The 12,840-nt window shown below is 46.1% G+C and overlaps 2 protein-coding genes across 4 annotated transcripts in view; both read right to left on the bottom strand.

The window, feature by feature from the left end:
- The window catches only part of LOC147445885 (uncharacterized), a 34,786-nt gene extending 31,573 nt beyond the window's left edge, over window positions 1-3,213 (bottom strand). For all 3 annotated transcript variants that reach the window (XM_086525233.1, XM_086525234.1, XM_086525232.1), the window contains exon 1: window positions 3,076-3,213. The gene's annotated coding sequence lies outside the window, so the exon portion shown is untranslated. The remainder of the gene's footprint in view (window positions 1-3,075) is intronic.
- The window catches only part of LOC147445886 (uncharacterized), an 81,852-nt gene continuing 72,134 nt past the window's right edge, over window positions 3,123-12,840 (bottom strand). The window contains exon 7 of the mRNA XM_086525235.1: window positions 3,123-3,257. The gene's annotated coding sequence lies outside the window, so the exon portion shown is untranslated. The remainder of the gene's footprint in view (window positions 3,258-12,840) is intronic.

Below are 12,840 nucleotides of genomic sequence, written 5' to 3' on the forward strand. Positions count from 1 at the left end.
AATGATTGGTGATTTTACTCCCGGGTGGAGAAGTGAGACATATTGTTTTGGTATTGTTTGAACCTCGCAACGACGCAAGCCGATGCCTGGGGAGCGTTTCGTTGTATGTTTGAAAACCTTCGAATGACGCAGGCCGATGCCTAGGGAGCGTTTGGTTGTATGCTTGTAAAATAATTGTTGTTGTGACTCCCGGCCCGGACCTGGATGGTTATGCGGGAGGAGTATTAAGAAGTCTGAGCAGTGGTTACTCTCAGCACCTCCAAACGACGCAGGCTGCGGTCTAGGGGGCGTTTGGTTGTAAAAGGCCTCTATATCTCCCGGCCCGGACCTTTTTAGGTTATGCAGGAGGAGTGATGAGGGAGTCATTGAATATCTGCCGGCCCGGACCTTGTTAGGTTATGCAGGAAGAGTGTTCATCGGCAGCTTTATGTTTCTATGTCTTGTAACATGCATATGTGAGCATTTGTGTTGCATTGTGATGTGCCAACCACTGAATATTCCTATTTGGATCAGATTGTGTAATTTTAGTGCATCAAGACACCCGTGAAAGATCAGTACGGTCTAGGTGTGATGGCTAATTTTATTACGCCGGAATATCAGGAGTTCCAATATGGACAAACGGAGAAGCTAACTCCTTGATCAAAACAGCCGAAAGGAGAAGCTAACTCCTTGATCAAAACAGCCGAAAGGAGAAGCTAACTCCTTAATAAAAAGAGTAAATTGATTGTCCCTCGGAATGTCCCTCGGAAATTTTTGAGTTAACTTGAGTTGTTTTGCAAATATGTTGCAATCACGGGCGATTACTCTCTTTCAAGAAGGGGAGATGTAACAAACTGCTGACGTGTCAAAGCCTAAAGAATGGAGCCAACTTACAAATGTGGCCGAGGGGCCTAAACTGTCACAAAGTGATGACGTGGCTGCCCAAGAGCAGAAACCCTAACCCTAATTTCTGCCAAAAACCCTAATTGCTGAAACCCTAATTCTGAAAACCCTAACCCTAAAACCTGCAAACCCTAATTCTTCTGCCAAAAACCCTAAAATTGCAGAAACCCTAACCCTAACCCTAAGGGCAGCAGGGACATTTCCGCATTTTGCACTGGCATGATGACGTGGCAGGCTGTAGGGATTTCCATGATTTACGTTGGCAGCTTTTTGGCTTTTGCTTTTTGGACCAGGAGCTTTTGAGTTTTGAAGGCTTTTCACTGTAATTGCTTTTTAGGCCAAGGGTCGTTAAATATGAGGTTAGGGCTCATTCTCTAGCATGATTCCTAGCGAAGGTGCAGAGTCTGGAGTACCAGCTTGTACTTTGATGATGCAATATAAAGAAATACCGAAAGGGGCGCCAAGGTTTGGGGCCAATACTCTCTGGGGTGGAATTCCGCCACTCTGTGTCGCGTGTCGTCTCTCTCTCTCTTTCCATTCAGTTGTTATTGAAGTGCTAAAGGTTTGTTCAGTCTATTCTTTTCTATTGGCACGTGGTGCCCGTCTTGTGACACAAACTCACTTGTCCTTGATGACGACGGTCACGAACCTGCTGGTAGCCCTCATCTGCCTAGGAACCTGTCTCAAAAGAGGTACCCGCCTATGCTCCTTATGTCTCTGCCTGTTGAGCCTAGCAAGCCTTGGTAGGTTGGGTCTGTGTCAAGGGTGGGGTCTTCCTCCGTGGAGAGGCCTTTGCAAGATGGTCCATCTGCCTGCAAATAAAACACTGATTCAAGAGCCCCGAATACTCCACACTTCGGCGGAGCCAGCCACCACTCACCCGAGGTAGTACAACTACCTTCAGAAGGGCGTGGGTCTCTCGAACCAAAACATGTACCGTAGGTATGCCTGCTGCCTGACAGCAAAACTGAAGCTGTCGTGCGCAGTGTCTCCAAAACAGTCCCAATCTCGGAACCTATCTTGGAAAGTAGCCGGAGGTACTTTTTTTGAGGCCAGGGAAGTAGGCCGAAATGGGCACGTCTGCTTCCTCGATAAGAAGATCTGTAGCCGAATCGAAACCATGGTGCCATTGTCGTAAATGAGCCCTGACTACTCGGATGGCCAGGGGACTCATCACAATGACCTTGGACGCCATCTCGGGAGTCGCAAACTCGAGCTAGTAGTAGCCGCACCCGAGGAACGTTCAATCCATGATCTTTCCCACCTCTGATAGAAGGCGCGAGCCTCGAGGAGGTCGCGCACCACTCCTCTGCTAGGTCGGGTGCCGATTATTTTGCAGATAATAAAGGTGGCCTAAAGGCGCTCTACCTCTGCTTCTAAACTCACTTTCTCTATCGGCAAAAGAGCAAGTCGTAGGTTCTACGGTGTCGGGCGAGGGGGGCTTCAATAGAGTCCCTCTAGGGCAAAGCAAAGTCTTCCATCTATGTCTACTGCTGAAGATGGCGTAATGCAGAGGGGCGGCGAAGGACACACAACGACAGAGAAAGGGAGGGGGCCTAAAGACAAAGGAAAAACCCCCGAAAAACAAAGGGGGGCTAAAAACAGAGAAAGGGAGGGGTGGGAGGGGAGGAAGCACAGTAGGTATTGTCGAGCGGGGGGGAGGATAGCGCGAACGGGCGGGCTGGGAGGGGGAGGCAAGATCCTTTCCATGTGCCTCTCAATGGGGTCCTCAAGTAATAAGAAACAAGAATTCAGAGAGATGGGTGCATCTTTGTCAGGTGTGCTGCTCTAAATTCCACTTTTTCAGGGCAGGTCTTTAGCGAGTCTAGGAGGCATAAAAGCCTTAAAATAATGTGCATCTTGCCCCCGAAATGTTAAGATAGACAAGATTTAGGGAAGCTGATGCAGGTCAGGACATTTTTAGCCGAATGTAAAATGCAACACTTATTAAATACCATCATTGTCCCTTACAATTTTCTTTTTATTACAATATCCCAGTAATTTTACCTGATGCAACTCTTGTAACCTGCAATGCAACATACTTAAAACAGAAGTTGGTTGTGATTGCACACCAAGGGAAAGCCTCCATTGTAATCTACTTGTCTTTGTATTCTACTTTTGGGTCTATGCCATTGACTATTATCAATAGAACAGATGCTTTGTCAAAAAAAGAAGCTGGTCATGATTGCATACCAAGGAAAAGAGAGTCCTTATCATGAACAAGAGACTCAAAACTTGAAGCTCATGGGCTGGAGTAACAACAGTGGAAGGATCTTTCTCTATTAACTCGACACATTTGAGCAACCCTCTCATTACTGCAGCACATTGTCCATCCAATGCACGCTCTTGCAGCCACAAATAAATCCATCCTGAAGCTGCACAGTGCATCAATGTTTCAAAATTCTTCACAGAAATTGCCCATGAAGCAATGCCTTATTAGATAAATCACACTAGAATTTAATGATACAAACATTCGAGTAGCATTAAACTTAATAGTGATATTCAATTAGAGCCTGATAAAAAAAAAGTCCAAACTAGCTAAAAAAAGCATACATAGTTGAAGCTCCTTTTTGTTACATTGATGATTGTCATGTCCAAAAACTCTATTATCATTGATATACTGATAAGCTTTTCTTCATCTTGACATGAAAAGCAATAGTCTTTATGACAACTGGAAACTCTCAGAATTGAAGATTTTTCCAACTCTTTGTGTAGAACTCAAGGTCATGCTTCAGTAGTTTTAGCCATTATCCTACTTTTTCTAAATTTGTTATAGAGAGTTTTTCAGTAGCACGTCTGAAGACCTCATCGGTCTAGCTAACAAGAGCACACAGAGCAAGAGTCACAAAGTAGTCTCTTGAGCCAGGAGATGTGATACAATGAACCACAAGCATTAGTGCTTCAACGATTATGTATATCCTTGTGTTTAAGGTTTTGGGGTCACTGCTTTGTTTTAACTGGAAAATTTTGTACTTAACCTTGAGGCCTATGCATTCAACATTCTAGAAGACCAATGTAAAATCCGACGACAAAAGCTATAAACTTTTTTGTATTAGGACAAGTGTGATGTGCTGTCTGCTCTCCAGCATGGGTGCTTCTCTATGCAAAGTCTAATACATAAACCAATGGTGCTAAGAGACTAAAAGCACACTGGAATAAGCAATCAAAATGGACATCTCAAACAACCACAATATCCTCACTGCTAGGCTGATTCATAGGCTCACAATGTGTCGACTATAAGCATCTGGCTGGCAGCACACTCCACTCCGTATTAAGAACCAACAAAGGATACATAGGGGATATCAAGACTAAACAGTGCATTGATCTGCGCAGTGGGAGTCAGGCTTGTGTAAGACTTGAATCTAGACTCACGACTGCAGATAAGAAGACTCTAGATCATAGACACTTATGCGCACAACAAATGAGCATATGATAGCCAATATATACAAGAGGAAAATCTCTCAAAGGGATAAGGTAGACTGTGGTAGATGGTATGCCAGGCAGGCTTGAGGCCAGGCTGATATCCTGGCTACCATCATCCATCTCCCGCCAAAATGCTTCATCCTGTAGTCAGTTGCCAACAAGTCCACTAGCCAATGAATCGGCCCATTGATCCAGGTGAACCAAGTCCAATACATAGAGACCAGGCCTAGAGACTAGTCATTCTACCACATGCTTTAGGGTGTGTCGCAAAATGGTGGCAGGGCACGACTACAACCGATTGGAGAGGCTGGAGCAGAGCACAACCAATGCAAGAATTCGACGGCCAAGTCTGGGTAGATAGGCGTACAAAACACAGCGAGAAAGGCGGGACTACTATACGGACATGGTGACATGGCAGCCGTACAGACGTGCCAACGTTGCAAGTGTACAAATACCATTCACATGGCATTTTTACATTGGGAGAGTTTTTTGGCGACCAGTTTAAGTTAGGAGATGAGGTCCGGGGTGTCATTAATTAGCACTTAGAATATGTGAGTGGGCTCAACTCACATGAGCAGTTGTAACCAATAGCTTGAATCAATAAACAAAAGAGTATCTCAAGGGGCGTCTATTGGAGGGGCCAGTATCTTTGAATGGGGATCTTCGCCCCACTATGTCTCGTATCTAGTGTTCTCTTTAAGTTATAGTTTGTTGTTTTCCGTCAAGGTTTGTATTGTTGCACTATTTTCACCATCTTGTCTGGTGACTTGCCAGTTTTAGTGGTATTCAAGCACCAATTGACTCTTCTGCTAGGAGCAATCCAATCTGCATCTTCAACAATTGGCCTTGGAAGCAGCACCTCCTAGTCGTCATGATTCAGAGGAGCAGTATGAGTACATGGAAGAGGAATGTAGTTGGTGGGAAGAGAGTGCCTCGCATTGGTCCTCTTTGGAGTCTCCAGCTTGAGGCTTTCCAAAGTTACCACCAGTGGCAGATGCCACCTGGAGGCGCAATAGAGAAATTCTCTATTGTACAACTGTAAACTGCAGTCAGAACCCAATGTCGACACCAATAAATAGGATCCGTTAATCTCATTTTAGCTCTCTCTCTCTCTCTCTCTCTCTCTCTCTCTCTCTCTCTCTCTCTCTCTCTCTCTCTCTCTCTCTCTCTCTCTCTCTCTCTCTCTCATAACAGGTCTTGAGTTCAACTCCTCGTCGGCTAGATCTTTAAGGTCTCTTGGGATAGTTTCCTACGACGTTAAAACTCTCTTCTTCTTCTTCTCCTCCTCTCTCTCTCTCTCTCTCTCTCTCTCTCTCTCTCTCTCTCTCTCTCTCTCTCTCTCTCTCTCGGTTACTAGACTCATTCGTCAGGACCTGATCTAGCTGGATACCACGAGGACATGGATAGAGCCGCCACAGGAGTTGGGCACGAACATGGCTTTAAATAGAGAGCATCTTCTCCACCTAATAGGAGATGGGTTTGTGATTCGACCCAGCTACATGGAAACACATATGTCTCAGGTTTTGCGGTGTGCCATTCGTCAGATACGCACATCCTCACATCAGCTGGAGATTAAGATTGGTAGATTCAGAGGGATACCAACAGACAGCAGGATATGCCGCTTATGCCGGCTAGAGCCAGAGACAGAGCTACATTAAATATGTCATTGCACAGTGTACTATGAGATACGGGGTCGTTTCCACTGCTTATTCAGAGAGGGTTTCGGTCCTTTCTCTAGGGTCATGAGTTATGAGGATCAGAGATGTCTTGGGCAATATCTACTTGAGTTATACAGATATAGAGACACTTTACTGGGGAGAGATAGAGAGAGATAGTCCCAAAGACAGATTACAGATTTCTTATCACTAGATATGGGACAGCCAATGGAGGAGCCATCACTCCATTCGACCACTACCGGCAATCTCATCGACCGAGCACTCGAGCTACAGAGATCCAGGCGGCCACAACTGAGGAGGAGAGGGGCTACACAACATCGACGGAGACTACAGCAGAGGATTCGAGCCATACTCTCTCGACATCTAGACTGCAGATGAGGATGGATTTAGTAGTAGTATCTTTGTTCTAGTTCTTTCTTTTGTACCCAGACATGGTATTAGATTCACTATTTTGTAACAGATTGGCCTCATAGGTCATTTTAGCCCTTTGAAGACGTTAATATAACATTTCATTTCATTTCATCTCCTCTCTCTCTCTCTCTCTCTCTCTCTCTCTCTCTCTCTCTCTCTCTCACAGATGCCTCGGATTATACTTACTGGAGATTCGCAAACACAGAGAGGCCCTCTTGAAGAGAGGCACAATGAGAGAGATCCAGCAACATCAGAAGATTACAGATTTCTTTCAGTCACAGACAGAGGAGTCTGAGCAGCCCCAACAACACCAGAGGCATACTGCTTGATTGGGCGATAAGAGTTGGGGCGGTCCCATCGCCCACAGATGAGGGGGCCCTCTCGACATCGACGTAGACTGCAACAAAGGATCCATACCATACGGGCACGACGTAGGAGCCGTCCTAACAGAGTGCCTACCTTGGAGGACATTTAATCTATATCACCTTTTGGATACTGATGTATATGTATATGATGCCTCGACTCTCAGAGAGCTCCATTGTATCAGCTCACCCTTTGTATTCCCCTAGTATCAGCTTTCACCCCACCCCTACCCACTATTTTCCTTTTAGTTCTTTGTACTTTTTGTACCCAGACCTCGTATTAGATTCACCACATGTAACCTTTTGGTCTCACAGGTCATTTTCGCCTTTTGAATGGCGGCTCTTTCATGAGCACTCTCCCCCCCCCCCCCCCCCCCCTTGCCATCACTTCTACAGAGGCCTGGGGCCAGTATGCATCATCTCTGTACACAGTTTCTGAGCAGCCCCCCCTTCCCGACCACCCCAATCCATGCCCACACACATGTGCTTTTCTCACCGCCGCTGAGATGGTGAGGAAGGCCATTGACAGCATGAGGACTGGGAGAGCATATGATCATGATGGCTTAGTGGGAACTGAGCATTTCACACATGCCAGAGATTTACTAGCAGAACTTCTAGCAATTATGTTTAACCGTGCCATGTGTGAGGGCTTGCCTGATACTTGGAGCCTATCTACTATTGTACCTACCTTCAAGTCGGGAGACCCTATCGAGCCTGGGAATTATCGCACTATCATGATTGGACACACATTGGCACGGTTGTACGCATCTATTCTTTGAGCAGCAGCTGAGTAGATGGGCAGAGAGGGAGGGGATTCGCGCAATCGGGCAGGCAGGTTTTAGGAGGGGTTTTTCTACTCTTGACCATATCTTGACACTCAGAACCATCATTGAGGAGGGCAGATCGCGTGGCAGACGGATCTATTGTAGCTTTGTGGATTTCCACAAAGCATTTGACACAGTGCCCAGAGCTAGATTGATGCGCAGATTACAGTAGATGGGAGTACCCATAAAGCTCATTTGGGGGGTCATGGCATTATACAGGTCAGTAGTGGGACATGTACACACCCCAGAGGGTATATCCACACCGGTTTACTCCACTATTGGGGTGAAGCAGGGCTGCCCGCTCTCTCCTACTCTATTTGGTATGTATGTGGATAAGGTTTCTGATTACATTGAGAGAGATGGTGATAGAGGGGCACAGCTGGCAGGGACATGGATTCCACTATTGTTATATGCTGATGATATTGTGTTGATCTCCGACTCTCCGGAGGGGATGCAACGTCACTTGGATGCTTAGCATAGGTTTGCCCAGGAAAGCGGTTTGTCCATCAACCTTGGTAAAACCAAGGTCATGGTATTTAATACCAGCCCACACTGGATCAGGAGGTCAGCGTCCGCATTCACATACGTCCAAGAGAAGGTGGAGTATACACATGCTTACACTTACCTTGGAGTGGTTTTTAGTGGGCCAGCATTTTCATTGAGGAGGGCAGCAGAGACTAGATTGACCAGAGCCCATGCAGCATTGGGTAGATTGGAAAGGTTGTGTTCACACGTTCAGTTTCAGGAGCCTCAGACGAAGCTCTGGCTCTTTGACACTTTGGTGGCTTCTACATTGCTTTATGGAGCTGAGATTTGGGGACCTTCACTGGATCATCACGGGAGGACACGCCGCAGTGATGGATGGGGGGACATGGAGAAGCCTCTGGTCTCTACTGACCATGAAGGAGATTGATGAGATCCGCCAAAACATTATTTCTCACTTCTTGACCCGGGAGTAAAATCACCAATCAATGAAACCAGTATTAAAACCAGAGTCAAACATTTCTAATCGGCACCAAAACAGGTTCAAAGCAAATACCATCCATTTCAAACAAATTTCAAACAGGATCACCAAACAAGTTCTCAAACAGATTTCAAACTTAAAAAGCAATCTCGACATCAGTCGAGCTCGAAAAATCGATTGACTTTCCATACTGTAACCTACATTAAAAATTAGGGTTAGATTCCTTCCATAATGTCGTAGCCGACCACAATATCGTCCATCAGCTCTTGGACAGATAGTGTTCCTCTGGTGGCGATGGTAGTTCCAAGAGATAGCAATCACAATGGACCTCCAAGGTTATCACCTCAAAAAGAGACACCTACTGAGAGATGTTGAAAAATTTCAAGTTATAATCTGCTAGGGTTTCCATGGCAAGCATTTCAGGATTCCCCACTCTGCCAGAAGTTGCACTTCAAAGGAAGATGTCAAAAACCATATAACTTCGGACAAAAATTTTCTTGAAAGCTTGCCAAGTCCTTGGAAGTGTGGGGCTTGGTAGCTATAGACATCAACATCTGCATGGCACTGCTTTTGAGAAAAACAGTGACTCGAAACAAATCTTGCATCCTTCTCTTGCAAGTGATCTTTTTGGCTTATGCCCTGTAAGACATGAGTGGTGAAGACGGGAGCAGCGCCCCATGCGCGATGTATGAAGGGTGGGAGTCGCTAATAAGTCCGGGGTCGGGACCCGAAGATACTTCAAGTAAAATTCCAATAGCTCTGTTTGCTCTTTTGTAGGACCGGTATGCTTTCAGAAAAGCACAAGCCTGATGCTCTGATACCACTGTCACAAGACGGGCACCACGTGCCAATAGAAAAGAACAGACTGAACAGACTTTTAGCACTTCAATAACAATTGAACTGAAAGAGAGAGATGACACGCGACACAGAGTGGAGGAACTCCACCCCAAAGAGTATTGGCCCCAAACCTTGGTGCCCCTTTCGGTATTTCTTTATATTGCATCAACACAGTACAAGCCGGAACTCCACGCTCTACACCTTCTCTAGGAAGCATGCGAGAGAATGAGCCCTTAGCACATATTTAAAGGCCCTAGGCCCCAAAAGCAGTTTACATGAAAAGCCTTCAAAACTCAAAAGCTTTTGGTCCAAAAGCAATGCCAAAAAGCTGCCAGCGCGATTGGCACAATTCCGTACAATTGCCACGTCATCAAGTCAGCGCAAAACGCGGAGCGTCCGTACAACTGTCACGTCATCAGTTTTGCGTGTGTGTGAGTGTGAGTCCTGCTTTATTTTAATCCCTTTATGTCACTGGGGCCCCATCGGACGGAGTCCCCATAAGTTGGTAGGACTTCTTCTTTTGCTACTTGTTCTTCTTAGGGTTTAGGCCCCTCGGCTGGCATCTATAAGTTGGCTCCATACTTCAGGGTTTTGACACGTCAGCAATTTGTGACATAGGGTGCAACAACAGCGGGTTGAGGCAGGCAGAGCTGGACGGCGAGAGCCAAGCAACAGAGTGTTTTGAAAAGGCTCTAGACGGGCTGGCTAGTGGGTCGGGTGATGACGGCAGAAGTTGAAAGTGCAGAAGTGGGTGTTGCGGGCAGTTGTCTAAGGGCGGGAGAACTTGGGCGTGTATTGCAGGTTCAACGATGGTAGTCGGGCTGAAGAGGTTGAGCGCAGTGAGTAGAGCAGCACTAGGGAGTACGGTAGCAAGCGGATGGCAGCTGAAAGGTCTGTGGGTGGTTCCAACGCACAAGTGGGGAGTTGGGACGGGCTGGGTAGCTAGGTAGCAGGGAGCTAAGCAAGGGTGGCAAGTTGCAGGGCACAAGGGGCCGTTGTTAAAGGTTGGCGAGAGCTGCACACTGCGTCAAGAGGGTGGATGCCGAGCAAGAAGCGGTGAGAAGCGCTCCACGCATGTGAAGCGCGCTCATAGCACGTGGACAACGTAGGCCCAATGGGTAGGTGTAGATGACACAAGAGGATAGCACGCTATAAAAAGGTTTTTCACCACTTGTCCTCTTGTAAGGTTGGCTCCCACCACAAAAGCAGAAAGCGCACGCACAGGCACACGCGCGCGCACACACAAAATTAGCATAGTCTACTTAATTAAGGGGTTAATCTCCTACAACTCTGGCTTTTTGGCATTCTACCGACTTCCCTCCAACGATTTTCCATCTTCTTCGCATGGGTCAGATTTTGGTCGCTATGGTCTTTGTGGCACTGTCGCAATCTCCGCATGTTTCACCAGCATGATGCAGAGCCTTTTCCATCGTTCAAGATTTTGCCGAGGCAATTGTTACATTTTGCCTTTGACATTGGGGACATATCCCTGGAAATCTTGCAACTCTTCTATGTTTGCTTTTAGTCACAGAACACTTTTGTGTTCTTCCCTTTGTATCTGATCTTTTTCATGGGTTTTCCTCTCTTTAAGGTTTCCCACAAGTAAATTAATCGAATGAGATTTACAAAAAAAAGTGTGTGTAGGTCGCTATCCCATATCTAGTGAAAAGAAATCTATAATCTGTCTCTGGGACTCTCTCTCTAGCTCTCCCCAGTAAAGTGTCTATATCTGTGTAACTAGAGAGAGAGAGAGAGAGAGAGAGAGAGAGAGAGAGAGAGAGAAATGAAATGAAATGAAATGTTATATTAACGTCTTCAAAAGGCCAAAGTGACCTATGAGACCAGAAAGTTACAATGTGGTGGATCTGATACAAAGCCAAAGTAGCAAGATGACAAAATGACAAAATAAAATACTATGGAATCCTAAACTGCTAGGTGTGAACTAAGCAGCTAAACAGCTAGCTGGGAGCGATTCGTTGTATGCTAGAAAACCTCCAAACGACACAAGCCGACGCGTGGGGAGCGTTTGGTTGTATGCTTGTAAAATAATTGTTGCTGTGACTCCTGGCCCGGACTTGGATGGGTATGCGGGAGGAGTATTAAAAAGTCTTGAGCAGTGGTTACTCTCAGCACCTCCAAACGATGCAGGCTGCGGTCTGGGGGGCGTTTGGTTGTAAAAGGCCTCTATATCTCCCAAACCGGGCCTTTTTAGGTTATGCAGGAGCGATGAGGGAGTCGTTGAATATCTCCCCGTCGGACTTTGTTAGGTTATGTGGAAGGAGTGTTCATCGGCGACTTTATGTTTCTATGTCTCGTAACATGCATACGTGAGCATTTGTGTTGCATTGTGATGTGCCAACCACTGAACATCCTAATTGGATGAGATTGCTTGGGTATGTAATTTTAGTGCATCAAGACACCTGTGGAAGATCAGTACGGTCTAGGTGTGATGGCTAATTTTACTACGCCGAAATATCAAGAGTTTTGATCTGGACGCAAGGAGAAGCCAACTCCTTGATCAAAAGAGCCGAAAGAAGAAGCTAACTCCTTAACAAAAAGAGCAAACTGATTGTCCCTCGGAATGATCCTCGGAAACTTTTTGAGCTAACTTGAGTTGTTTTGCAGATATGCTATAATCGCGGACGATTACTTTCTTTCAAGAAGGGGGGATGTCACAAACTGTTGACGTGTCAAAGCCCTGAAGAATGGAGCCAACCTACAGATGCCGGCCGAGGAGCCTAAACCCTAAGAAGAACAAGTAGCAAAAGAAGAAGAAGTCCTACCAACTTATGGGGACCCCGTCCAATGGGGCCCCAGTGACATAAAGGGATTAAAATAAAGCAGGACTCACACACACACACACATGCAAAACTGATGACGTGGCAGCTGTACGGACGCTCCGCGTTTTGCGCTAACTGATGATGTGGCAATTGTACGGAATTCCGCAAATCGCACTGGCAGCTTTTTGGCATTGCTTTTGGACTAGAAGCTTTTGAGTTTTGAAGGCTTTTCATGTAAACTACTTTTGGGGCCTAGGGCCTTTAAATATGTGCCAAGGGCTCATTCTCTCGCATGCTTCCTGGAGAAGATGCATAGCGTGAAGTTCCGGCTCGTACTGTGTTGATGCAATATAAAGAAATACCAGGTTCTTGTTGGAAGTGATTTCCATGCTCCTCGACAGCTAAGGGCTTTGCATGCGAGATTGGATAGGCACATGAGGGCTCTTGACGGGCTGCGTACTGATGGTCGTCGACACAAATGTAATCGGCAACGAGTAAACAACAATTAGGGTGTCACAAGACGGGCACCATGTGCCAATAGAAAGGAACAGACTTTTAGCACTTCAATAACAAATGAACTGAAAGAGAGAGATGACACGGAGTGGTGGAATTCCACCCCAAAGAGTATTGGCCCCAAACCTTGGCAACGGAAACACAAAGATAATTGCAACCTGCAAAACT

The sequence above is a fragment of the Adiantum capillus-veneris genome, chromosome 12 (genome assembly GCF_014529385.1).
Source record: "Adiantum capillus-veneris isolate H3 chromosome 12, ASM1452938v2, whole genome shotgun sequence".
Classification (NCBI taxonomy): Eukaryota; Viridiplantae; Streptophyta; class Polypodiopsida; order Polypodiales; family Pteridaceae; genus Adiantum; species Adiantum capillus-veneris.